We start from the raw sequence: 25,423 nt of genomic DNA, 5'->3' as shown, positions 1-25,423 counted from the left end.
TGGATCTCCCTCAGAATCAGATTGTTTGCCTCGCACCCCCTACCTGCTCACATTTTGCTCTTCTCCATGGTCCGTGGGGTAAGGTGGCTGCCAGGTAAAAGGAAGTTGTTTTCTGGTGTGCGTGTGTGTGTGTGTGTGTGTGCGCGTGAGAGAGAGAGAGAGAGAGGCCAATAGAAAGAGGTAGACTAGAAGTCCCAAAGACCACTGTTCTCCACTATCCTACAGTGGGATTTCCTGGGGGTGAGGTGTGCAGTTAACCTGTCCAGGTAAAATGTCCCATATCCTTAAGGAGTATATAAGTTTCTCAAGCACAAGGATCTGAATCCCTTGGTCCTGGGAAGGGCTGTTTACCCAGTAGAGGGTTACTGAATGGTAGTTGAATAAATGATTCACTCGATGAATTTGAGGAAAAGATCATTCACTTAAACTCCTGCTGACGTAGACAGACACTGAAGAGACTTCTCTGTTCTTGCACAATGTGGTAGGCCTGCAGTTCACTACCTGGACCCCAAGTGGAAGGCACAGGAGAAGAGCGACAAAAACACTGTCCCTGAAGAGTCAGTCCCTATAAATTCACCCTAAGCTTTGACTCATCTAAATGGACCGCCACTTGCGGCCACGTTTGTAGAGCCGAGTAGAGGAAGGACCCGAACAGAAATAACCCTTAGCTCCTACGTCTTTCCTCTTTCTTCTCGGGGGCTTAACGAGGCCCAGGACCACGAGAGCCTTCTCAGCCTTTCCAGCTGCCCGCTTCCGTGGCCAGCCTGGGAAAACAGTGCTCCCCGGAGCTCACCTGAGCACGGCCGACACGTCTGTTCACCTTCAGGAAGAACACTTTACAGCCAGGTCCACCCAACAATAGAACGGGACGCCTCCCAAAGCAGGGAGGGTGGGCCCCGTGTTTGCCCGTGAAGGCCGTGCCTGGAGCACTGTGAAAGGGACTCCCACCCCGGGTCAGCTACAGCAGCTTGAAACTTCTTTTCGCCCTATGGTTTGGGGTCACGGGGCTTTGCAAAGAATGTGGTGAGCCATAGACTGACCCCACGAGAAAGAAGGGTGGGCTGAGAAACGCAAATTGAGCTGGTGTTTGGGGCCATCCTCACTAACAGATCCAACGCGTGCCAGCTGACCCAATTCGCGGTCCGCCTGCACGGCTAGAAAACTTGACCGCGGGACAGTTTCAGGGACAGCGTGCAGTAAAGGCCTCCACGTGGCAGAAACTGCTGGCGTTCGCGTTCTGCTTGTCTCCACCCTCACCCTCCTGAGCTCTTTAGGCACTGATTGACATGTGCAGTGGGTCCATGATGTGTGTGAAAGGCGCTGGCATAAAAGTGCTTTTATGGCTCTGGCTTGGGTTTGTAAGCCAAGCAAACAAAAATCTCAGGAATAAAAGGGGCAATAAAATAATCGCATAACGCTTTGAACTCACGCTAAATACCACCTTTATTCCAAGCCTCTCAACGGGTTTTGCAAACAAGTTTAGAACTGCCGTCGTGTCCCCCTGTTATCGGGGGGGAAACCGAGTCACGGCGCAGTGAGCGTTTGAGAGCTTGCGGGATTTGTTTCAAGGGAGGGGTCTGGGAGACGCCTCTGTGTTGGGCCGTCGGGAGGGCGCCCCCCCGACCACACCTTTGCCCTGAGCTTAAATGTATAGATTCTTACCCATCCGTGTGAATTTTACCCACACAGCCCAACACAGCTGAACTCCAGTGGGTGGCTCATGGACCCTGGAGTTAACAATAGTAGTTTTCATGCTTATTGTACATCAGACACACCCGATGCTCTCCTATCTCTCCCCTGCATCCCCTCACGGTGCTGAGGGGTGGTTACTGCTATCCTCATGTGTAAATTAGAATGATGAGACATGAGCCCATTAATACACTTGCAAAGGACCCACGACTGGAGGGGGGGAGTGCCGGGGGGGGGGGGTGTCTAAGCCCAGAGCCTCCACTTTAGGGACCGGGGGCACTGACTTTCAAAAAGGGGGTTCAAGCCAACGTTTTTGTCCAGAACCAGAAATTTTAATGCGTTCTTCGTCTTTATTTCAGAATATGGGGAAGGCTAGGACAGATTTGGGTAGGTTTCCCTTAGAGTCCAAGGAAACAGTTTGGGAGACCGACAGCTAATGAACAAAACCACGAGGTGAGCTGGACAAGCATTTCTAAAATTTTATATATATATATATACACATACATATATATGTGTGTATATATACATATATATGTATACATATATTCTATATAATATATATATGTATATAGAATATATATATAAAGAACTCCAAAAAATGTCACAAGAGATTCTTAAAATGATGGAAAAAATTCTATTCATTGTTCTTGGTTTGGTTGGTTGGTTGGTTTCAGGTTTTTTACTATTTGAAATTTGAAAATTGTCGCACTGAACGCATTTTAGTTGTCCAATATGGGAATTATTTGGCAGTTACAAAACCAGGTACCACTGGCCCAAGCACCGCCCACTCTGGATTGTGTGGGCCTCACTCGCTCCTTCTGAGCACACCTACAGCCCTTCGTGGCTCACAAGGGGACTCTGGTAGCTGTTCACCAAACCCATCTCCCTTTGCTCCCAGGCAAGCCAGGCCCCATTTCCTCCTTTGCTGTTAATTAAGGCCATGTGACTGGTTCTGGCCAATGGAATGTGACTTCCAACCAATGATCGCTAAACTTTCCTGGGCAAGTCTCCACTGTCTTTCAGTACGATCAACCTCCTGGACTGAACACCCAAGGTGCCTGATCTTGGAACCCACATATCGAGGATGGCAGAGACGTCATCAGCCTGGAACCTTAAGGAATGGATGGAAGAGAGCCCCTTCCCCATTGTCCTGCTGCTGATCAAGCATAACTGAGTCAGTGTTTACAGCCATCCTAACAAATAGATCCTGTGTACGTAAACTAATCCCATCCACGGGGTAGAAGCTGGTCATTTGGATGACTCAAAAAAAGAAAGAAAAAAGCTCAAATTCGGAACCGTTTCAGTGACAGTTGTAATAGTTCACAAAATGTCATAAAATGTTAAAATAGCCAGCATAATCTTAAACTAATAGAGCAATTTAGAGATAATAATCCACCCTCTCCAGGCCAAAAATGAGAAGTTCTATGACATCTCCCCACGACAGAGCAGAAAGAAACCCGGGGCACAGAAATATCTCCTTATTTTCCTTCTTTGGTGAGTTAGCGGCCGGTGATAAAACTCAGCCCCTTCACTTCCCCTCCTGGATACCGTAGGCTGAAGATGACAAATTGATTTTGTCTTGAAGTCACCTGCTAGTGACTGATAGTCACTACCTGCATCGGGAAGGATTCTGAGGCCAAGTCAGGAAAGAGTACAGCGATCAATAGGTATTCTCCGTCAAGCACACGGAAAGGGATGTGGCCACATAAGCCCCGGGTCAACCAGTGGTTGTCCAATACCCGCCCATGGACAGATCCCATCAGAATCCCTTGGGAGGCGTGGTAGCAGTTCCCTCTCTAAGCCCCAACCCTCACCCTCCCCAGATTTGAGGAATTAAAATCTCTGGCTGTGGGCCCTGGAAGTCTATGTTTTTGTCATCTTTCCTTGGAGTTGTGATAAAGAGTTAGCTTTAGAAGCCACCCTGTAGCATGTGGACATCTACCCAATGCCTGGTAGTAAAGAGCCCCGGGCAAGTCACTTCACCTCTCTGTGCCTCAGGTGCCCCACATGTAATTTAGGGACAATAATAGCACCTCCCTCTTAGGGATATTAGGAAGACTAAATGAGGTTTTACATAAAAAGCACTCAACAGGGGCGCCTGGGTGGTGCAGTCGGTTGAGCCTCCGACTTCAGCCAGGTCACGATCTCTCGGTCCGTGAGTTCGAGCCCTGCGTCGGGCTCTGGGCCGATGGCTCGGAGCCTGGAACCTGTTTCTGATTCTGTGTCTCCCTCTCTCTCTGCCCCTCCCCCGTTCATGCTCTGTCTCTCTCTGTCCCAAAAATAAATTAAAAAAAAAAAAAAAGCACTCAACAAACATTACCTTTTATTCTGTTCTCTTCTTCTGTGAGTCTGTAAGAGGCATTTTGCCCACTGCCACCGGGGTAGGGAAAAACGCTGTTTTCTAAGATTTCCAGGTGCCCCAGACAGCACCGTCGCCACCCCCCCCCCAAGTAGCGGGAAAGACGAAAGCATTCACTCCCCATGTGCAGCCCTTCCTCAACTCCACATCCGAGCTGCCTAAGGACCCTGGATGGCGCGCCTGGGGGAGAGGCGAATGGGTACACGGTGCGGATCTAAGTCACAACCGTTACGGTGAGAGGGTCAGGGACAGCAATGCTGGTGAGATGCTGGTCATGGTGATGACGTAAGAGTCGTCACCACGTGATGTGATGGCCATGTGCCAAGCAATGTTTCCGATGTGGGTTCAACCAATGTCGCTGATGAGGTAGATCACCCTCAAACATCAACTCCGGACCTTTCGAGCCTTTCCGTATCATGGCGTGTTGACTGTCTCTGCAATACTAATGGGAGAACCCATCTCTCCATAACTCAAGGGGGAAAGGAAAAGGGAAAACTCTCTCGTTCTGCAACTTGTTCCCAGCCAGATGCAAACAAACAAAACTCTTGACTCGGGTGTACCTCAGGAAGGTATCTTATTGGAAGGAGAATTGCTAACTCACAAACAATCCAGAAGTTTCCAGAAATGAGTGGGAAGCAAAGAGCACCCCGGGCAACAGTTTTAACCACAGCCAAGGTCAACACAGCAGCAATCTGGTGGTAAAGCTGCCTCCCCGGGACCCCGACCGACCTGCTGGCCCCACGGCCCTAACACTAACAGGTGGGGGGCAGGGGGGGATCACCACCCACCACTGGGCCAAGTCCACTCTTCCTACCATTCACTTGAGTCCCCCACAGCGCTGCCAGCTGGCCGAGCCTGGGTCCTGTGCCCACACCCCAGTGCCAGGGATCTCGGAGAGCAAGTAGCTGGCACTTTCTGTTCACCCTGGGGGACGGTGGAACCTACATATAAGAAGTGGGTTTAAATTCAGGGCAGCCCGAAAGCAGGAAATGTTTACTACACCCCGCTAACCCTGGCTATTTTCAGCTTTTCAGGAAAAGCAGAAAACCGACGTCTTACTATTCTCTCTTACTACTGACTCTCTCTTACTACTCTCTCTGCTGCTCTGTGGCCCGATTTACAAGCAGGCATTGGGAAAGGTGAGGCCAGAACCTACGGTGGGTTTTGGACACATGTTTTGATGGCCTTTTCAAAGCAAAGCCTTTGCTCCTGGACAGTGGCAGCTCAGGAGCCAGGGGACCTCTGTCAGTCCCAGACAATGGGTTAACAGGAGGCCGGGGCACCGAGGGACCCTGAAAGGTCAAGAGCCTGGACGTGCCCCACCTCCAGCACGTTCTGTGGAACCACTCACCGGGTGAGGAGCCGGGATGTCTGAGCTCTGGCCCTGCCCCGTCTTTGCTCCTGGCAGAGCTTCGAGCAGATCTTTCAACTTCTGTGACTCAGTTTACTCAACTGCCAAATGGAGATAATCATGTGGAGCTCAAAGGACTTTTGTAATACTCTAATGAGTGTTTATAAACCACTTTGTAGGAGTTTATGGTTATTTGAGCTGGGAAAGGAATTACAAATTATTCGGGAGTAAACAGTATTTAGAATCTGGCTTTTTAACAGTCAACAGGTTTTCCTGGATGTCTACGAGGCCGTCATAATAGGACACCCTGAGGTCCCGTGGTGCAAACTGGTTTCATTCAAAGTATCTCTCCTCCCCGAGAAGCATATTACATGCTTCGGGAGGGCCATTCATCTGCATCGCGTGCCTTTCACTCCACACCAGCTAACAGAACAGCTGGCTTCAGAATGGAAGCCAGACGCCCAAGTTTTGCTTTTTGGTCGTTTTTTGTTTTGTTTTGTTTTGTTTTGTTTCTTAGGGATCAGAGATGACGAGGCAATGGAGAATTCTCCCCAACTACATCCAAAGTGCCATACACTTCCAAGAAAATTTGTACCGCACATGATATCAATAGATAATCCTTCACAGAGAAATATAAAAGTCTGTCCCAACAAAGTCTGGAATAGAAAAGATAGAGCCCAGGGGCGCCTGGGTAGCTCAGTCGGTTAAGCATCCGACTCTTTTCTTTCCAATTTTTTTTTCCATTTATTTTTGAGAGACAGAGTGAGACGGAGCATGAGTGGGAGAGGGGCAGAGAGAGAACGAGACACAGAATCTGAAGCGGGCTCCAGGCTCCGAGCCTCAGCACAGAGCCCGACGCGGGGCTCGAACCCACAAACCGTGAGATCACGGCCTGAGCTGAAGTCGGACGCTCAACCGACTGAGCCACCCAGGCGCCCCAAGCATCCAACCCCTGATCTCTGCTCGGGTCACGATCTCATGGTTCATGGAATTGATCCCTTGCTGACAGCGCAGAGCCTGTTTGGGATTCTCTCTCTCCCTCTCTCTCTCTCTGCCCCTCCCCCACTTGTGCATGCTCTCTCCCTCTTTTTCTCTCTGTCAAAATAAATAAACATCAAAAAAGAAAAAAAGAGAAGATAGAGTACTGACGTGTAGGGAGGAAATGAATAAAATACGGCGAGTCCCTGCACCAAGCTATGTGTTTGCGTCTGCCCGTTCTCCCCTGTGTTTGCACAACTTTGTGAGTGTAGATATCACCGCCTCCACTTTACTGATGGAAGAGAAAGCTAAGAAAGGTAAGCTGCCTCATGGCAAAGTCACACACGCGGTCAGTGCGCGGCGGAGCTCACCTTCACGCCCACATAAATCGTCTCTTCTGCCGTTTCGTTATTGTGGTTGTTGCGCACCACCATCATCGACACCCCCTCACTACATACGCACGCGCTGCACAGATGTCCCAGACCTGGTCACGTTCCCTTGCCCAACAATCAATGCCTTCAAGCTACCAAGCCACATAGGCAGGATGTGGAGGGATAGATAGGGCGAACGTTGGCACTTCCTGGCTTTTCTTGGGTTGGCCAGAGGAGAAGGGGCTCAGGACTTTGAATATTGGTAGAAAAGCCAACCTGAGTTCTTGTTTTGCCCTCCGTTTTCAAAGGCCAGCCCGATTCTTGGCCAAACAATTTGCAACCTCTTTCCCTGGGCAGCATGAGTCAGGGCCTCCTACCCCTGACCCACATGTAGAAGAAGGAAGACATGGGAAAATGGGACCCATCTTCTTGGGAGATAGCGTCCCTGTCCAAAAAGCATTTTCATATCGGTGATTCCATTTAGGTCTAAAGGAGCGAGAAGTCTCTGAAAGGAGTTGGGGGCGGGAAATGACCAGAAGGAGACAGGTCCAGAGCATTTCCCACAAACCACTCAGCGCGGCCCCCAAGACCCACCACGATCTGACAACAAATTTCCGTTCCCATCGTAGGGTTATCTATTCAGATTCACTCGACAAACTTTTACTGGGAATCCCTGCCCTATTCTAAGCATAAGGTCTACAGCAGGGTGTGAAGGATTGGTCCTTGGCCTCAAGGAGGCTATCATCCAGAAGGGAAAAGGAAAAATGATATCCATTCAAGAAAAATTAATTTAAAGAAGAGATGAACAAAGTACCTTTGGAAGAACATTCCATTCTTCTCAGCTGAACCAGACTCTTCATGGCTCAAAAAAATTCCTGTAAGTTCTCAGCTCCAAGCCTTGGGCCCGGCCACCCTCTCTGCCTGGGGTGTCTTCCAGGCTCCCGCTCCCTTTGGTTTGAGGTGCTCCCCACCCCCGGCTTATCCTGGCCACTGCCTCCTCCAACAAGCCTTTCGGCATGACCCACACTCTCTCCTTTGAACTCTTATGGCTCTTAGCTAGTATCTCCTTTATGACACCTCCTATTTTCCACACAGTTAGCTTGTCTTAAGGCCCACATAGCATTGTCCCCCCCCCCCCGCCCCACTTAAGGGCAGGGACTATATCTTACCCAGGGTAGAAACTCAATACATACTTATGGAATTTAATTAGATCCCACTGAAAATCCTAACAAGTAGAATAATGCGGAAACTTAATTGTATCTGCCATTAAAAGATTCCTATTACAGAGTATTGTTGACTTTAAAAGCAGGTAACCAGGGGCACCTGGGTGGCTCAGTCGGTTGAGCATCTGGCTCTTGATTTCAGCTCAGGTCATGATCCCAGGGTCGTGGGATCGGGCCCTGCGTCGGGCTCTGAGCTGAGCGTGGAGCCTGCTTAGGAGTCTCTCTCTCTCTCTCTGTCTCTCTCTCTGCCCCTCCCCCTTGCTCATGCTCGCTCTCTGTTTCTCTAAAAAAGGTAATTTTATTTTATTTTTTTTCAACGTTTTTATTTATTTTTGAGACAGAGAGAGACAGAGCGTGAACGGGGGAGGGGCAGAGAGAGAGGGAGACACAGATTCGGAAACAGGCTCCAGGCTCTGAGCCATCAGCCCAGACCCCGACAAGGGGCTCGAACTCACGGACCGCGAGATCGTGACCTGGCTGAAGTCAGATGCTTAACCGACTGCGCCACCCAGGCACCCCTCAACAAATATTTTTGAACATGTCCTATGTTGGACCCAGGAAATAAGGCCAGGCAGATACAGCCTGCATGCACAAAGCCTAAAATCTGGCAGAGCAAATAGGCGTGGAACACGAAACTATCTGACACAAGGAAGGGTCCCAGGTGACAGGTGAAAGGGTGCTTGGGGGGGACCCACCTCCCCAGGAGACACACAGTGGTGCCTGGATACTCCATTTGGTGGCCTCTTTCCTTGTCCTAAGAAAGGGCATGGGGAACTGCTTCCTACCATCACGATAGGTAATATCATTTTTTTCCCCTCTGAAGGGTCAGAGGGACAAAACCCATCAGTGCCTCCATTTCTACTGGGCTGGCTGTCCAAACAGACTGGGTCTAGGCAGCGTGAAAATGAATTTAGATAAAAGCTCATTTTATTTTTTTTTAAGTTTATTTATTTTGAGGGACAGAAAGAGAGAGGGAGAGAGAGAGAGAATCCCAAGCACACTCCACGCTATCAGCACAGAGCCTGACGTGGGGCTTGAATTCCTGAACCTCGAGATCGTGTCCTGAGCTGAAATTGAGAGTCAGACACTTAACTGACTGAACCACCCAGGCGCCCTACTAAAAGCTCATTTTAAAAATCAACAAACTACAGGCCTGTGGGCGGTTCATCGGGTTAAGCTTCTGGAATGGATTTTGGCTCAGGTCATGATCCATGTTCTTGGGTTCGAGCCCAGGCTGAGCACAGAGCCTGCTTGTGATTCTTTCTTTGTACCTTTCCTGATCTCTCTCTCTTTCTCTCTCTTAAAATAAACATTTTTAAAATTTTTTTAATGTTTATTTATTATTGAAAGACAGAGACAGAGCATGAGCAGGGAAGGGGCAGAGAGAGGGGAGACACAGAATCTGAAGCAGGCTCCAGGCTCTGAGCCATCAGCACAGAGCCCGACGCGGGGCTCGAACTCACAAACCGCGAGATCGTGACCTGAGCTGAAGTCGGACACTCAACCAACTGCGCCACCCAGGCGCCCCTAAATAAACATTTTTTTAAAAAATCAACAAATGGGGGCGCCCGGGTGGCGCAGTCGGTTGAGCGTCTGACTTCAGCCAGGTCACGATCTCGCGGTCCGGGAGTTCGAGCCCCGCGTCAGGCTCTGAGCTGATGGCTCAGAGCCTGGAGCCTGTTTCCGAATCTGTGTCTCCCTCTCTCTCTGCCCCTCCCCCGTTCATGCTCTGTCTCTCTCTGTCCCAAAAATAAATAAACGTTGAAAAAAAAATTTTTTTTAAAAAATAAAAAATCAACAAATGAAGCAGGTATTTCATAAACATGATGCCAAACCACAGAGCTCGTAGATGAGTGAGCTGTCCCCAGCCCTCTTTACACAGAACCCCGTCCTCATTCCTACGATCCTCTTGCTGGTGACCCCACCCGGGATGCAGGCCTCTGCCCCGCTGGGCCTGGCGTTTCAAGGGTTTGTCACTGTATGTGCCTTGGCTCTCCTCTGTATTAGCAGCTCCCATAGTCTCAAATAGGGGACCCCTTTTCAGACCCCCCAAAATATGGCAGACTCACATGTGATAATGGTTGTATGTTTACCACTTCTTGATCAAGAAAATACAGCATGACAAAAGCCCGTAAAGAATTTAGGTATGCCGGGGCGCCTGGGCGGCTCAGTCGGTTAAGCGTTCCGACTCCCATTCAGGTCATGATCTCGCGGTTCACGAGTTTGAGCCCCGCGTCGGGCTCTGTGCTGACCGCTCGGAGCCTGGGACCTGCTTCGGATTCTGTGTCTCCCTCCTTCTCTGCCCCTCCCCCACTCTCATTCTCTCTCTCTCTCAAAAATAAACATTAAAAAAAAAAAAAGTATGGGTGTAGTGGCTTCACCAAATCGTGGGATTAAGGGTCATTTTGGTTTCTCCTTCTTTAATTTTGTTACTTTCCCCATTTCCAACTACTATATTGCTGCTCTTATCCTAAAAATATATATACGCTTTATTTAAATGCTTTGTAAACTGTAAGCGCTTTCTGTGAGGCTGTCTCCTCATCTGTGGGGTGGGGACGAAAACGGCACAGAGCTTCTAGGGCTGCTGTGGGAACGTACAAGTCATCACGTTCTTGCAGAGGGACTGCTATGCAGTCAGGATGGAAAGCACTCAACACGGCGTCTGGCATCTAGAAAACATCCATGACTTCATTTCTTGGTTTGTTGACTGACTGACGGATTGTTCCCGCTATCGAGGCAGGAGAATCACAGAGAGACTGCCCTGCCCTGGGGATCACAGCCCAGTCTCTCAACTTTGTTTGGACAGCTCCCCGCGGGCGCATTGGGGACAGTCCGGTCCGTCCCCCCGCCAACAAGAAAACGAAATCACAGGTCAGGACCCCAACCCCAACACGGTCAGGATGCTGGCTGCTCAGAAGCTGAAAAGCAGCCAGCACCATCCGGGGTGGCACCTTTAGGTCTGGATAATCCTCTTTAGGGACAGGTGCTGTTTTAGCGCTGGCAGGCTCCACCCGAACGCAGCTTGCCCCGTGGGCCTGCGCAAGGGGACTTGGCTTTTAAGGCAGGTCTCCTTGCCTTTGCAAGTGGAGAGGAAATGAACCGATGTTGACTGAGAATATTCCAGTACTCTGGCAATACACCAGACTGTGCAAGGTGCTTTTTCCTACTTTATTTCATTTCAGGTGACAGCAACTCTATGAGACAGACATGGTCATGTCCTATTTTTCAGATGAAGAACCTGACGGTCAGCAAATATAAGAAATGTGCCCAGAGTCAAAGGGCTTGTAAGAGGCCAGGCTGGAATTTTAACTTTGGTCCAGTTAATTCAGAATCCTACACGCCGCTGTCTTAATCGCACAGACTTGGAGAGGTCACTCTGAACGCTGATCCTAATCTGCAAAGCCCTTTCCTGTCTTCAAAGGGGAGAGTCTACAAAACCTGAGGCATTGGGCACTTTTCTCCTTCCTTCTTCAGCATCTTTACCCCCACCCCCGACTGGCAAAGACAAATGACTTGCCCAAACAGGAGGGTTCATCTGGGGGCAGAGAGACCCTTGGTCGGTATGAGACATTCTTTGATCAAAATTTAATGTGCATGAGAAGCACCACTGACTCATCTCATCGGTCAAGGGACTCAATTCCAATAGCAAATTGAAGGAAGCATGTGTGCCAAAGAAAATCCTTTTCAAAAAGAGGGATGTAGAGTGCCTGGGTGGCTCGGTCAGTTGAGCATCCGACTCTTGATTTCAGCTCAGGTCATGATCTCAGGGTTCTGGGATCGAAATCTGCTCAGCAGGGAGCTGCTTAAGATTCTGTCTCTCTCCCCCACTCTACCCCCTCTCTTCTTGCTCACTCTCTCTCTCTCTAAAATAGAATTAAAGGGGCGCCTGGGTGGCGCAGTCGGTTAAGCGTCCGACTTCAGCCAGGTCACGATCTCGCGGTCCGTGAGTTCGAGCCCCGCGTCGGGCTCTGGGCTGATGGCTCAGAGCCTGGAGCCTGTTTCCGATTCTGTGTCTCCCTCTCTCTCTGTCCCTCCCCCGTTCATGCTCTGTCTCTCTGTCCCAAAAATAAATAAACGTTGAAAAAAAAATTTTTTTAATAGAATTAAAAAAATAAGGATGTATGGTGGTGATTTGTCTCAAATAAATGAAAACCAATTGTGAGCTTTAAAAAATCTTTTAAGGCTAGGTGATAGGAATCAAGCCTATCACTAAGTATTTATAGATCCACGGTTGAACTCTGCCATCACCGCCCCCTCCCTCCTAACTGGGATCTACTGAGGTCAACTATAATTCTCAAGCCAGCATGTGCTAGAAAAATAATAAACCCCTTTATCAGCAGAGATTGGAAATTTCCTAACTCCGCCGAACCACAAAATATTAGCTCATTAAGTGTCATCATTTAGAGATGATGAAAAAGAGGCCAGGGAGTCGAGTGCCTTCCCAGAGTCTTTTTTGCAGGGACTTCAGGGATGTCGGTGTCTAGGGGGAATCAAGGTCACAGAATACGTAACTGTTGGGCACCCCAATGATTTAATTCACTACGAGTGAAAATGACTTCACTTCTTGGTGGGGAGCCCGCATTTCCTTAGGTAGCAATGCAATAATCAAGGCCATAGAAGTGGGCTTGGAAGCCACAAGGAAGAAATGCGGAGAACGGTGGAGCCCACCTGCCTTGTCTACACTCTCCCTGAAGAGAGCAGACTGGACTGTCCACAGACCACAACACTCTCAGACGGCAGCTTCCAATCCCCAAGCCAGCGAGACTCACTACTGATGTGCTTTGTCAAATCGGTCAGCTTGGAGACGTCCTAAAAGATCAAGTGAACTGTAAGACGGCTGCGGGTTGGCCCTTTTGAGGGACGGCCCAGAACATATTTGGGCAACGTGAGTCCTTAATTCCGAAAGTTAAAATTATTCTAAGTCCCGGGGATGTCAGGTACAGCATGGTGACTACAGTTAATAACACTGTACTGCCTATTTGAAAGTTGTTAAGGGAATAAGTCTTAAAAGTTCCCATCATCACAAGAAAAAAGAAAAAAAAAGAAACCTCTGTAATTATGTGTGGTGAAAGATGTGAGTTAGGTTTATTGTGGTGATCGTTTCGCAATACATACAAATATCGAATCATTATGCGTACCTGAAGCTAAAATCATGTCGTATGTCAGTGCCTGAACATAAAATAAGGTAACTCTGTGATTGCCATGATGGACAGGCGCTCGAATAACCCAAAGGGCAGATAATAATATAGTAAAAGTTGTCAGACCTGAAAATGAGGCTATGATGTTTTATATAGAAGCTTTGGCTTTCAAATTATACGTTTAACTAGATCAACACATAAATTGTCTCCTGGTTGAAAGCATCCGACACGGAACGGATGTGACCACGTGCATCCTGGGTGACAGCAAGACCCTCCGTGTGACGGAGGAAACACTGGTGCCCTGGATGAAGCACCGAGCTGGATAAATCCGGCTGTCTGATTGATGAGCCCCGATCGGTGCTTTCTGTGAGGCTGTCTCCTCATCTGTGAGGTGGGGACGAAAACAGCACAGAGCTTCTAGGGCTGCTATGGGAACGTGTAAGTCACCACGTTCTTGCACAGGGGCTGCTATGGAGGCAGGATGGAACGCACTTAACACGGCGTCTGGCGTCTTAGAAAACATCCATGACATCATTTCTTGGTTTGTTGACTGACTGATCGATTGTAACTCACCGGAAAACAGACAGATGTTTGTCTGGAGTACGAACAGGGGTGATGTTTTGTCCTTCATCACTCCCTATGGTTCTCTGCACCAGTCGGTTGAGTAAGTGCCCCGCCTGACTCAGCAGCAATTCTGTGTCAGTGCCATCTGTGGCTTCCCTCGGTGTGGACGGACAGCACCTTGCACGGTTGTGCATGCAAACTCACGCTCCCGTTTATATTAGAACACAATGCTAGGGGCGCCTGGGTGGCTCAGTCAGTTAAGCATCCGACTCTTGGTTTCGGCTCAAGTCACGATCTCATGGTTCGTGGGTTCGAGCCCCGCATCGGGCTCTGCGCTGACAGTGTGGAGCCTGCTTGGGATTCTCTCTCTCTCCCTCCCTGCCGCCTCTGCCCCTCCCCTGCTCGCTCGCTCGCTCTCAATAAATAAATAAATAAATAAACTTTAAAAGAAAAAGAACACAGTGCTAACCCCCCGACCCGCTGCCAGCGTTTGGTCACACGGAGGAGACCGGTCCCAGAATTCCAAAGAGTAAATTGAGAGCCTTTTAAGGAAAAGTCTGTGGGATATAAAATAAAAATGCCTTCGGGGATCGACCTACAGCGATACCTCCAGGTGTGGCGGGGAGGAGAGGACTCACTTGGGGCAGACTGCTGGACTAATGGGGCTCGTGAGCGTGTTAATCGGTGGGGGAAATGCTTCTAAACGTCATCCAGTAATGCGGCCCTTGCCTGGTCCACCGAGACGCTAGGTGCCAACATCTCCGTGTAACTGAACGCAGAGCCGCCGAGATTCCAGACCCTCAACACGCCCGCCAGAGATGCCGTGTATGCATCCAAGCGCTTCAGTGAATCCGTCTAGGATAGTCTCTCCTCTGGTGTCCAAGCCAAAGAGAAAACCTGTTCCCAGACCGAGCAGGGCTTTCAGAAACTAGGTGACTATTCACCAAGGAGACATTGAGGACATTTGCCTGCAAATAATTGTGATAGAAAAGAATCAATTAGGGCCCCATCTGCAGTTCGTTAATACGATCCGTTGGAAAAGGAGGCCAGATTCACCAAGTCAGTCCGAAAGGCTAAAAATAGGACTAATGTGAGCCTGGCCCAGTGCACTGAAGGCAATAAAAAGATCTCTACATCTGCTAGAGCAGGAGTCCCTGGACGCTCCCTGACTCTTTACTACTTATCCTCAGTGGTAATTGGGAAGGGAGGCATTTATCTGCTTTCCAGAAAAAGCAAAAAACATTCCATGAGGATCACTGTGGCCAAAAATATCATCCTGTGCTGATGCAGGAGAATCAACAGAGGTTGTTTTCTTATAGCACAAATCTCCTTCTAAATTGTCCGAAGGAATACATCTCCCTCGAAAAGATTTACGAGTCACTTGGGCAGCAATTGCCAAGGTGCGGCAGGGCAACGATCATGCCTTTTTTTTTTAAAGGAGTTTATTTATTGTGATGTGTTTATTCCAAAGAATATAAACACACCCAACCTGTGACTCAAGGCTTTGCCGTCTGCAGAGATGGAAAAAAGGAAATCAGAAGGTGGCACACGAACGTTTGAAAACTGGAAAATACTCTTCTAGGGCCGAAGCCGGTTGGGTTCCCATGGCTTGGACAAGTGATGTGTGCACAGAATCATTTTCACAGCCTCGCGGAACACAGAACCAGCGAGATCTCCAAATGCCCAGTGAAAACCCGCAAAGTTGCAAGGACCACTTGGTTTTCTCCCTACATTAAGAAGTCTTCATCCAAATGACCCGAGCGACAGTATAGGATTCCTTTCCGGATCACCAATCTCTGGGCCCAGATCTCTGAAGTTGAACCAAGCGTACCCCGTGCCCCGGAGGAGACAAGAAAGAGCGTTTTACCTTTTTGAGCCAGCTAGAGGCTACGGGCGCAAGGAAGGAGTTCCTGAAGACTTTTGACAGCTTACTCCACCCCCAGGCCCTTATCCTCGTTTTTTGAACCACAGCCATTCACATCCTGGGATGTTGAGGGGATGCCCCGGTAGGAGGCACATGGACCCTGGGTGCACCCGGATGGGACTGCGATTTCAGAGGACACCTGAAATCTGGTGGGGAGGTCAGCGTGGGGAGTGAGCCCTCAACTCACACGGAGAAAAGAGGGGTTTGATGCCTTTTTGCTTCGCACTAAACCTCTCATCTCTGGTTAAAGAAACTGGCTCATTCCACGATGGAATACTATTGCGTTAGAGCAGATGCGGAAGCAGAGAAAAAGAGAAAGGAGCTGCAGAATAACACGTTAGCATGATTTGCTTTTGTGCAAAAGGAGAGGACTTAAATACGCTTGTGTATAAACGTAGAGTGTTTCTGGAAGGATTTACCGAAAGCGTTAACGATAGTTGCTTATCCAACAACGGTAAGAGAGGGGGCACGGAGTGTGGGGAGAAGGCTTTTAAGTTCCACTTTAGAGCCATCTGTGTGTTGGCAATTTTTGCAATGATCTCTACCGCTTTGATAACAAAGGCCTTTTCAAAGATAGCAAACAATGGGAAAATAGTCCAAAGCTTGCGTCGATGCCCCCGGAATTTTAGTCCATGGGACGTTCGGTAGAGTGAGTGGTTCACTTGCATTTACAACATAATCACAGTACGTAATGCACGTTACCTAATAATCATCATGACGGAGACCAGCGTTCCCATATTAACCATGATCCAGCACGCACATTGCATAACAGTCTCACGTAAGAAACCTCTTTCTGCAGAAGCACAGGATGGACACGTGGGCATGAGCTTGGATCGCCCCGGCTCCAGCTGATGAGACAGCCCCTGTCCCTCTGGCTGTAATCACAACCCCCGATCCACGTCAGGCACTGGCTGAGTCGCATCGCAGACATCAGCTCTCATCTTCCTGGTAACTCTCGGCTGTTGGTTCCACGTCTCTGTTTACAGACGAGGAAATCGAAGCTTTGAAAGTTTACCCCATTATTGTGACAGCGACACTGGCCCCCTCCCGGCCACAGCACGAAGTTCTCCCTCGGATTACGTTTCCCCATCCTCCCGACAATGAAATGTGAGTAGAAGTGAGGTGTGTCGTTTGAGGCTCATGTAACCTGCGCTTTCTCTCACCCTCCGCGCGGAGATCTCCGAGGCCCTAGGGGTCGGCGAGCCTGGGCTCCTGAATCGCCACCTGAGGACCGTCACCCACTGTCCTGAACTGGACGTAAATATCAGTGCTAAGGCTGTGACATCGGAGGGGTCCTTTGTTACTGCTGCCCGTGTTACCCTAAGTAATGCAAAGTGCCAGAATGCAGTTGGATTTCAAAGGAGAGAGGGCTGGGCCAGGACGCCGGGGCCATTCGCCTGCAAAGCACGCTCCCTTCTCGCCATGCTGAAGTGCTCCCAAGCCACACCGTGTAGCTCCTCAGCTCATCTGTGGCCTTAGCCAGCCGCCGGCCCACCGTGGGGCCTGGGACCCAAGCCAAGAGGCGAAACGATAGGGGCCAGGGCAGACGGCACCCCAGCCATGCAACAGCTCCCCGGCTACGTTTCTCCGCACAGAAGAGGAGGGGGCGGGGGGCCCGGGGCGGGGGGCTCCCAGACAGGCTGCAGTTCATCAGCAGTGTCTTCGGGGATCGCTCCGCCAGGGAAGGCTCTGATGCCAGCTTCACCTCCCGTCTTCCTCCATCGCCTGCCTCAGCCCCTGCTCTGCGACGGCTGATACGCAAACCGCTGTGCTTCCAACCGCTTTCCCTCTGGGAAGCCGTGGGCCTGGTCGGCGACGGCCTTCTTGTCTACGCGTTCCCCCGGCCCGTTTCTGGTCAGAGACGGAGGGATGTGATGAGCCACCGAGAATCCGAGGAGGAGGCTGTCTAGTCCAAAAGGGGCTGCGGATGTGGGAGCCGGGATCAGAGCTCCAAAAATATTCTGTATTTCAGAAGCTGTCTTATCCCCTGCGTGGCTGGGTGGCCCAGAGAGATCCATTGTCCGGTGAGGGGCCCTCGTAATGAGCTGCGGGGAACAGAAAAGCCATCGTCTTTGGGGAACACGGGATGTGGCTTCGATTTTGGGTGTATCTTTGGCTCCTTTGGTTAGGCGTGGTCCCTGCAAGCTAAAAAGAGATGTATACCACACAAATAAGGGGAGAGAAGCAAGGAGAAAAAACATTCGAGGGGTCTTTGCTGACCTTCCGGGGGGTGGGGGTACCTTAGAGGAAGGCTCAGTTCTTGGGCTATCCGTTCGCCACTGCTCTGCCCGCCCGCACAGCTTCCCGGCACCCTCCGTGAGAGAGCGGCGTGCTGGTGATAGACCTCACATCTGTGCAAGGCCCGGGAGGAGTCAGCTCAGACCACGTCAGCTCTCCCTGCATGACTTCCATGAGGACAGCATGGCTGGCGGGTGGTCAAAAACCAGAAGCGAGGCCCAAACCCTGGAGACAAAGGCGGAACTGTCCGGTCCAAACCAACCATAGCCACTGGGGAATGAGAACAACGTGCTTACGTGGTAAGCCCTGCAGAGAGATACTTTTCTAATATTTTCCAAGACCTCAGCTTTCTTTTCTTTTTTTTCCAATAAAATCCTACACAAGACAATGTTACACGCCAGTTGCTTCACCAACGTTGCATCACATTCTCACTGGCAGGATTAGTGTTTAAGCATCCGAGAAAACCAGGATATTTGTACCCTGAAAACGCAAGTCATTAATTTCCTCTTTCAGTTCTAAGTGTTTCACTGGTACCTCCAGAAGCTTCTGTGAAATCTGGCAAGAAGAAAGGTGATCGATGATGTTATTTTAGGGGGCACCTGGGTGGCTCAGTTGGTTGGGCATCCGGCTTCGGCTCAGGGCACGATCTCACGGTTCATGAGTTTGAGCCCCGCTTCGGGCTCCGGGCTGACAGCTCAGAGCCTGGAGCCCGCTTCGGATTCTGTGTCTCCCTCTCTCTCTCTGCCCCTCCTTCACACTCTGTCTCTCTCCCCTTCTCTCAAAAATAAATAAACATTTAAAAAACTTTTTAAAAAAATAATGTTATTTTAGGATAAAACACTGTATTTATCAGCGGCATCCCTTTTCTTGTTTCTGACAACGTAACTTTCCGTACGTTGGCGCACTCCCTAGCCTGACAACAGATACCTCCTCCAGTTTGTAGGACACAGTCACACTTTGTTCCAGACTCCCTGGAAGGCACTGAGGATCGGGCGGTGATCAGCTCAGCCCTCGTGGACCTTATGCTCTGCTGGAATGAAGAGATGAACCCCAAGAAGCTGAGCTGCCATATCGACTCATACTCGGCAGACCACCCTTGCCGCCTAAGGTACAGCATTTCAGCTGCATATCCACGTGCCCCAGAAACACAGTGGGAAACCTGAGCCAGCCTTCCTCGTGACTTCAGGCCTTGCCCCGACTCCAGTGGAGACAAGCCAAAATGTTTCAGCTCCCAACCCAGGGCAGATCTCAAATATGACACGTGACTCAAAAGCAGTCGGTGAGATATGGCCCCTTCGGCGAGGGTCTGATTGGTTCCAGAGGAAAGAGTTTAGACAGCCCGGCTCAGAGCACACGTCTGGAGGGGAGTCCTCGGGGCCTGGGTTTCTGGCAGGCCTCCGGGCTCAGGGACTAGCAGGGCTCGCTACGTGCTCACCCGTGAAGCGCTGTGAGACACGCAGCCCGTGGAAGCCAGCAGGGCTGGTCCCACCTGCAAGCTGCTTACCTCACTCCACCACCCCCTGAGGGGGGGGAGTCTGGAACATGTTTCCAGGGAGGGCAGCCTCTTAAGGCTATAATAATGTCGATCAACTCGAATGGACTAATATCACAACACTGTGATGGGGTCTTCAAGAAAAGATACTAAAATGGTCGCATTATCGGAGAGCTGAGCACGCTAAAGTTGACCGTCTTACTCTGGGCCAAGCCAAGTGGTGAGTCAGTCAGGGACAAGGCTGACATTTTCTTTTCAGCAAGTCATATTTCCTTCCATTAAAAAAAGTAATGGAGAAGCCAGACCCCAAACGACAAACGCTGTAAGATTCCACTTCTACGAGCTCCTGAGAGGAGTCAAATTCATAGAGACAGAAAGGAGACCGGTGGCCGCCAGAGGCTGGTGGGTGAGGGGTGGAAATGGGGAGTTAGCGTTTTAGGGGGACAGACTTTCAGTTGGGAAGATAAGAAAGTTCTGGAGATGGACGGTAGCTGATGGTTGCCCACGGTGGGAACGTCCTTAATGCCACTTAAAAAATGGTTAAAGTGGTAAATTTGCGTTCTGTATATTTTGTCACAATAAAAAAAGTTATGGAAATATTCGCTCTGATTCTTTAATTAGATCCTTTGAAGATGAATTGTGTTCTGTTTAGCATTTTCTTTCTGTATGTGGGCTGGCCTTTCCACAAGGCATCAGACAGAGACTCTTGAGGACAGAGACTATTATTTATCCTTTGAGCCCCTCAGCACCAGTACAAATCCCTAATATATAATGTGGGACAAATGTTATTTGAAAGAAAAAAAAAAAGAATGAACAAATGGACCCAGCATTGCCTCATCAGCAAAGGTCATGTCACGGCACCGTGTTTTTTCTAAAAACATGTTCACAGAACAGTAATGACAACAAAGACAAAGGACATTATTGAGTGTTTTGCATTCAGAGTAATTAAGATTCTCAATCCAAAAAAAAAAATTGTTAAATACACATATGTAGTCATAGTGAAAGTTTCCTGCCTACATTTCCCATAAAGCTCTTACTTCACTCTAATAAGAGGTAGGAGTGATGAACGAATGAATGGCTTATCCTTCCTGGTCCACGGAGTTAGATTTTCCCCATCTGGATATCAGAGCATTCCATGCAGAGAAAGAGAGTGTCCTGCTGGTCCCTGAGGAAGTAAAGGAGGCACCTAAAGTTGGTCCAGCATCAACGTCCCTTTCCGGGGCAGCTCCCTCCTCTGGGTGAGACAGGAAGTGATCACTGGCCGCCCTCCCACTGACTCAGCCGTGAAACCTTTACAGTAATTCGACTTCACTACACTGATGCTTCCTTGGGCGAAGACTTTCTCGTTTTCTGGTAAAGCAGATCTCTGAGGCGCGAGAAACCCAACAGCGAGAGAAAGGAACAACAGAAAGCAATGCTTGCCTTACTCAAAGCCAGAGAGCATGGATGGCAGAGAGAACTGAGACGCCTTTCTCCCTCAGCTTTCTTTTCAGTGCTGAGCAACCCTCCCAGTGTCCTCAAATTCCTAAGGGTTTTTTTTTTTTTTTAATCTCACATTTTGGTACTAAATAAATCCAACCATTTGTGCACTCTAGTCCTTTTTAGCAAAGAGTGCGTTAGCTGTTTTCTCTGCAGAACAAAACCAAAACCCCATCCAAATGAAAAGCTGCACACAAAAATAAGGGATGTCTTCTGATCAGTGCAGTAGAATTGCCATGAATTCGGTCAGGGTTCCTGGCCTGCTTCACCATTTTTTTCGTTTTGTTTTGTTTTGTTTTGTGGCATTAAGTACATTCACGATGCTGTGCAACCATCACCGCCATCCGTCTCTAACGTTTGGGGAGATCTCAAAACATGTAATCATGGTGAGAAAGCTTTTTCTGGGCTCAGAAATTCGGAATGACAGAAACTATCATTTGTGGCATTATCATGGAGGAGAATCTGAAAAACCTCCGGCCACAAAATACCTAGATATGCTATACAAAAATAACACACACGGTTTTAAAAGCACAGCTGAGATCAGTAAAGGAAATCCCTGAGGCCAAAGCGGGCTGAACACCGGAGCAGGTGCGGACACTTTGGCTGCCTGTGCAGAGGGAGCCCTGGCAGGGAACAAAGTCACCTTGAGCTTCAGAACCACAGGCCATGCTTCACGCAGCCTTGGGGTTTAAACTGACACACCTGTATGTTCTAGAAAGTCCATGCTGATTAGATAGCATCAAAAGAGTCCCAATCTAGTAATATCACAGGGGCACTTGCTGAAGCAAATGAGAAACTTCTCTATGGAAACAGATCCCCAGCCTCGGCCACACAAGATTCCCATAGTGCACGTTCTTTGAAACGGAAGTTCACAATCAAAAACTACAAAATGCTTCAAGGGACATGAGCACGAAGAACCAGAGCCAACAAACACGGCAGGCAGTAATGAACCTCAGGAACCCCCAAGAACATCAGATAATGAAGCTCTCAGAAGAGGCTATAAATTATGCCTAAATGAATTTAAAAATATAAAAGGGAGGATCAAAATTATAAGCAAATAATCAGACTCTATTTAAAATTAAAAAAAAAAAAAACAAAAGACCCAGGGGCACCTGGGCAGCTCAGTCGGTTAAATGTCTGACTTTGGCTCAGGTCATGGTCTCACGGTTCACGGGTTCGAGCCCCAAATCAGGCTCTGCACTGACAGCTCAGAGCCTGGAGCCTGCTTCGGATTCTGTGTCTCCCTCTCTCTGTCCCTCCCCTGCTCACGTGCATGCTTTCTCTCTCTCTCTCTCTCTCTCTCTCTCTCTCTCTCAAAAAACGAATAAACATGAAAACATTTTAAAACCCAAATTTGAAAAATGACCAAATATAACTTCTAGAAATGAAATGTGCATCATTAAAAACAAAAACGTAACGAATGGGTTTTAAAGATCAGCTTAGACAGCTAAAGAGAGCATTGTGACCCAGGAAATGGTTTGGAAGGGAATCACCTGGAGCACAGCGCACAGAGACAAAGAGATTTTCAAAATGAAAGAGAAGTTGAAGACATGGAAGATGAACAAGAAGCTCTAGCAGGTATCACACTGGAGTTCCAGGAAGACGGGAGCAAGAGGCGATATTTTAAAGACAGGGGCTGAGAGTTTTCTAGGGCAGGATGGAAATCAGATTTCAGGAAGCAACACTGGTTCAAAGCAAGATAGACAAAACTAGACACAGTTTAAGGAAAAATTGCCAAAGGGAAAATCCAAGAGCAGAGAGTTGGGCGTGGGGGTGGGGTGGGGGTAGCTTGACATAGACTTTTCTATAGCGACGATGGAAGCCAGAAGTCAGTGGAACCTTTTCAAAGCACTGAGAGATACAGGATGAGCTTACTCGGTTTACAAGCTAACCATAGCAAAGGAACAAACTCAGGCGGTCACAGATCCTGCTCAGGGTTAGTCGTAAAAAGTTACTTCTGTAGGAATGACAGACTTCACGGGGATGTGATCTGCACAGGGTCACTGCTCTTGGCCCAACGCTCGGCGGTCACCAACCTGGAGTTCTTGATCATACTGAACAAGGAGGCCTGCCCTCCCGTTTTTCACTGGACCCTGCGAATTATGCAGCTGGTCTTGTTGGCAGGCCCCGAGGGCCTTGTACCACTCAGGAGCAAGCAAGCAACATCCTACACAATGCGTGGTCAAGTTCTTTAAAACAAAGCAAGCATTCTGCAGAAAAATCGGAGTCTTGTAGCTTGAAAGACAAAAAAGGACTCATGCAAATATATCTGACAGAGTTTTTCAACTACAAGCGCTCGTGTCCCTTGTACATGGGGAGAGAAGGGGAAACCAAGCTCTGTCAGGGAAATTACCAGAAAGGAGTGAGAAAGTCACCAAAAAGCAAACACCTGTTAAGCCAGGTGACTTGTATGCATGCACCAAGGAGCCGTGCAAAATCCAGTGGCTAGAGAGAGCTGATGTTGGTGGAAAGAAAACTATTTCTCTTAAGTCTTCAATAGGAACACTCCACGGCATCACTGGTGAAGTCTAGATAGTGGTCCAAATCAGACAGCTGGAAACACACTAACGCCAATCAATACAACCTAGAGGAAGTCCCTCCTCTGCTCCTTCGAATTAGACAAGGACCTTATAACAGGTAACGACGAGGAGAGGCTGCTGTAAAAAGTGTCACGGTGCATCCCGTTTAGTTCTCTCATTATCAGAAGATTCTGGTAATGTAAGAAGGTGCCTTTAAAGGCAGTACTGGTATGAACCTATCTGATTCATTATTTTTTCAAAGGCTCAAGTTTATGACCTTAAATGATAGTGGGCTCTACCCATTAAAATAGCTTTTCACTGTTATCCTGACTTTTGAAGAAATGCAGAGTTAATTAAACTCTGTGTTATCATATTTGCAGCCATCTTGGTCCATTAGGCGAAAGAAAAAAAAAAAAAAGTATCAGACGTCTAATAGAAAGTACCATGTCTCGGTCTAAAAATTCAGAGTTGCAAAATACATAGGCTCGTAATATCAGAATTAAAATGGAAACTTTTCAACTGCAGTTTCTGAGGTTATGTGGGTGGGAGAGAGTAAGACGGTGAGCCACAGTGAAGTGGCAGATGAGAGAGAGAGAGACAGAGACACAGACAGAGACACAGAGACAGAAAGGGAGAATGATGGATGCAAGTCTATACTGGGTTCTGGGGTCCTAGGGGCCATGTCTGTAGTTTTTCACTGGGGATAGTTTTTCGGGGAATGGCCTGTGACTGTCCTCATTGAGGTAGCAAGTGAAAGTTTCCCAGGATATGAAACTAACAAGCATTAGTAAATTACCCAACTGGGTATAAATGCTGAGCTCCTTTCAGTGAGCCATCCTCATGCTGGAAGGGGGGAGTGTGGAGGGTCCTTTGGAAGCCTTGCACCATAATGTAACTCTTCGGTAGTCCCAGACACTCCCTCCCAGATGGGACCTCTATCCTGCACAGCATGGCACAAGGAGTAGAAATTGGGGAGTGGGCGGGATGAGTTCAGAAAGGGGGCTCCAAATTGGCTGCACCTAAGCATCCCCAGCGCCCACACACGCCTGATTCTCACTCATTCCCTCCTTCCCCCAGAGAACTCTCTGAAATTGGCTCTCTTGGCCAGTTTCTTTCCCTCCCGAGACAAGCTATGGTAGGAGGTGGGGTCACTGGCACATCGGAGGCATAAACAAGGATGTCTGAGCTCAGGACTTGCTAAAGACACCAATAATGGCCTTCTCATCGCGGCCTCCGCCTCCATGCTTAGCCTCTTCCTCCTTCGAAGATTCCTCCCGCTTGGCTTTGATGGCCCAACGTCCACTCCTTCCTCTTTCGGCTTTTGTACGGCATCTTGAGTAAACGATGATGCTACGATCCAGCGTGGGCTTCTCTGCGTGCTTTGGGGATGTACGTTTTGTGGAAATAACAAAAAGAACCTGTTTCTGCTGGTTTCCCATGCAAAGAAGACTAAGGTTTGGCAGTGGTTTGCTTATTGGTCTCTAGCCGGTTGGCCTAAGATGTGTGCCTCCATCAGAAGGAGCACCCCACCTCTCCCAGGCCAATGAATCTGACCTAATTGAAATACGGGATAAGCACACTGCAAATATACTAAGGAGAAGAGAAGAGGACAAGGTAACAAGTCATTAGGACAATGGAGACAAAGGGAAGAAAGGATGGTGACTTCACTGGTGGTGCATTCTAGAAGAGTCCCTGGCTAACACCCTTCTCCCATGCAGGGTCCCCTTGTGAGGATGGCAACCCAGGGACTAACAGCCAACGTTTCCAAGTCAAGATCTTTTAAAGAGCTGGGGCACAGTGGGCCAAACAGGACGTTTTTTTCAAAACGCGGTACAGGTACACAGGAGACGTCTAAACACTTCCAGAACATTGCAGGTAGCACCGATCAGAAAGCAAGTTCACCCTCCTGCTTACTGCTTATTTATATTTAGTATATTTACTGAATGTGCCTCTTGCACTACAGTCCCTGGGCATGTAGGAGGAACGATAATTTTTTTTTTTTTTTTTTTTTTGGAAAGGGCAGTCCCTGCTCTTAGGACTTAGGGCCCATCATCTGCAAATGCATGCCAACGCAAGCCAATTCCGGGGATCATTTTGT

At 48.8% G+C, this 25,423-nt stretch overlaps 1 long non-coding RNA gene across 1 annotated transcript in view; it reads right to left on the bottom strand.

Moving 5' to 3' along the window:
• LOC125147884 (uncharacterized) overlaps window positions 1-25,423 on the bottom strand; it is a 33,295-nt gene that overhangs the window by 1,160 nt on the left and 6,712 nt on the right. The window lies entirely within an intron of this gene.

The sequence above is a fragment of the Prionailurus viverrinus genome, chromosome D2 (assembly GCF_022837055.1).
Source record: "Prionailurus viverrinus isolate Anna chromosome D2, UM_Priviv_1.0, whole genome shotgun sequence".
NCBI lineage: Eukaryota > Metazoa > Chordata > Mammalia > Carnivora > Felidae > Prionailurus > Prionailurus viverrinus.
Note: the sequence above shows the minus strand (reverse complement) of the source record. Positions and strands in the feature narration are given on the sequence as shown.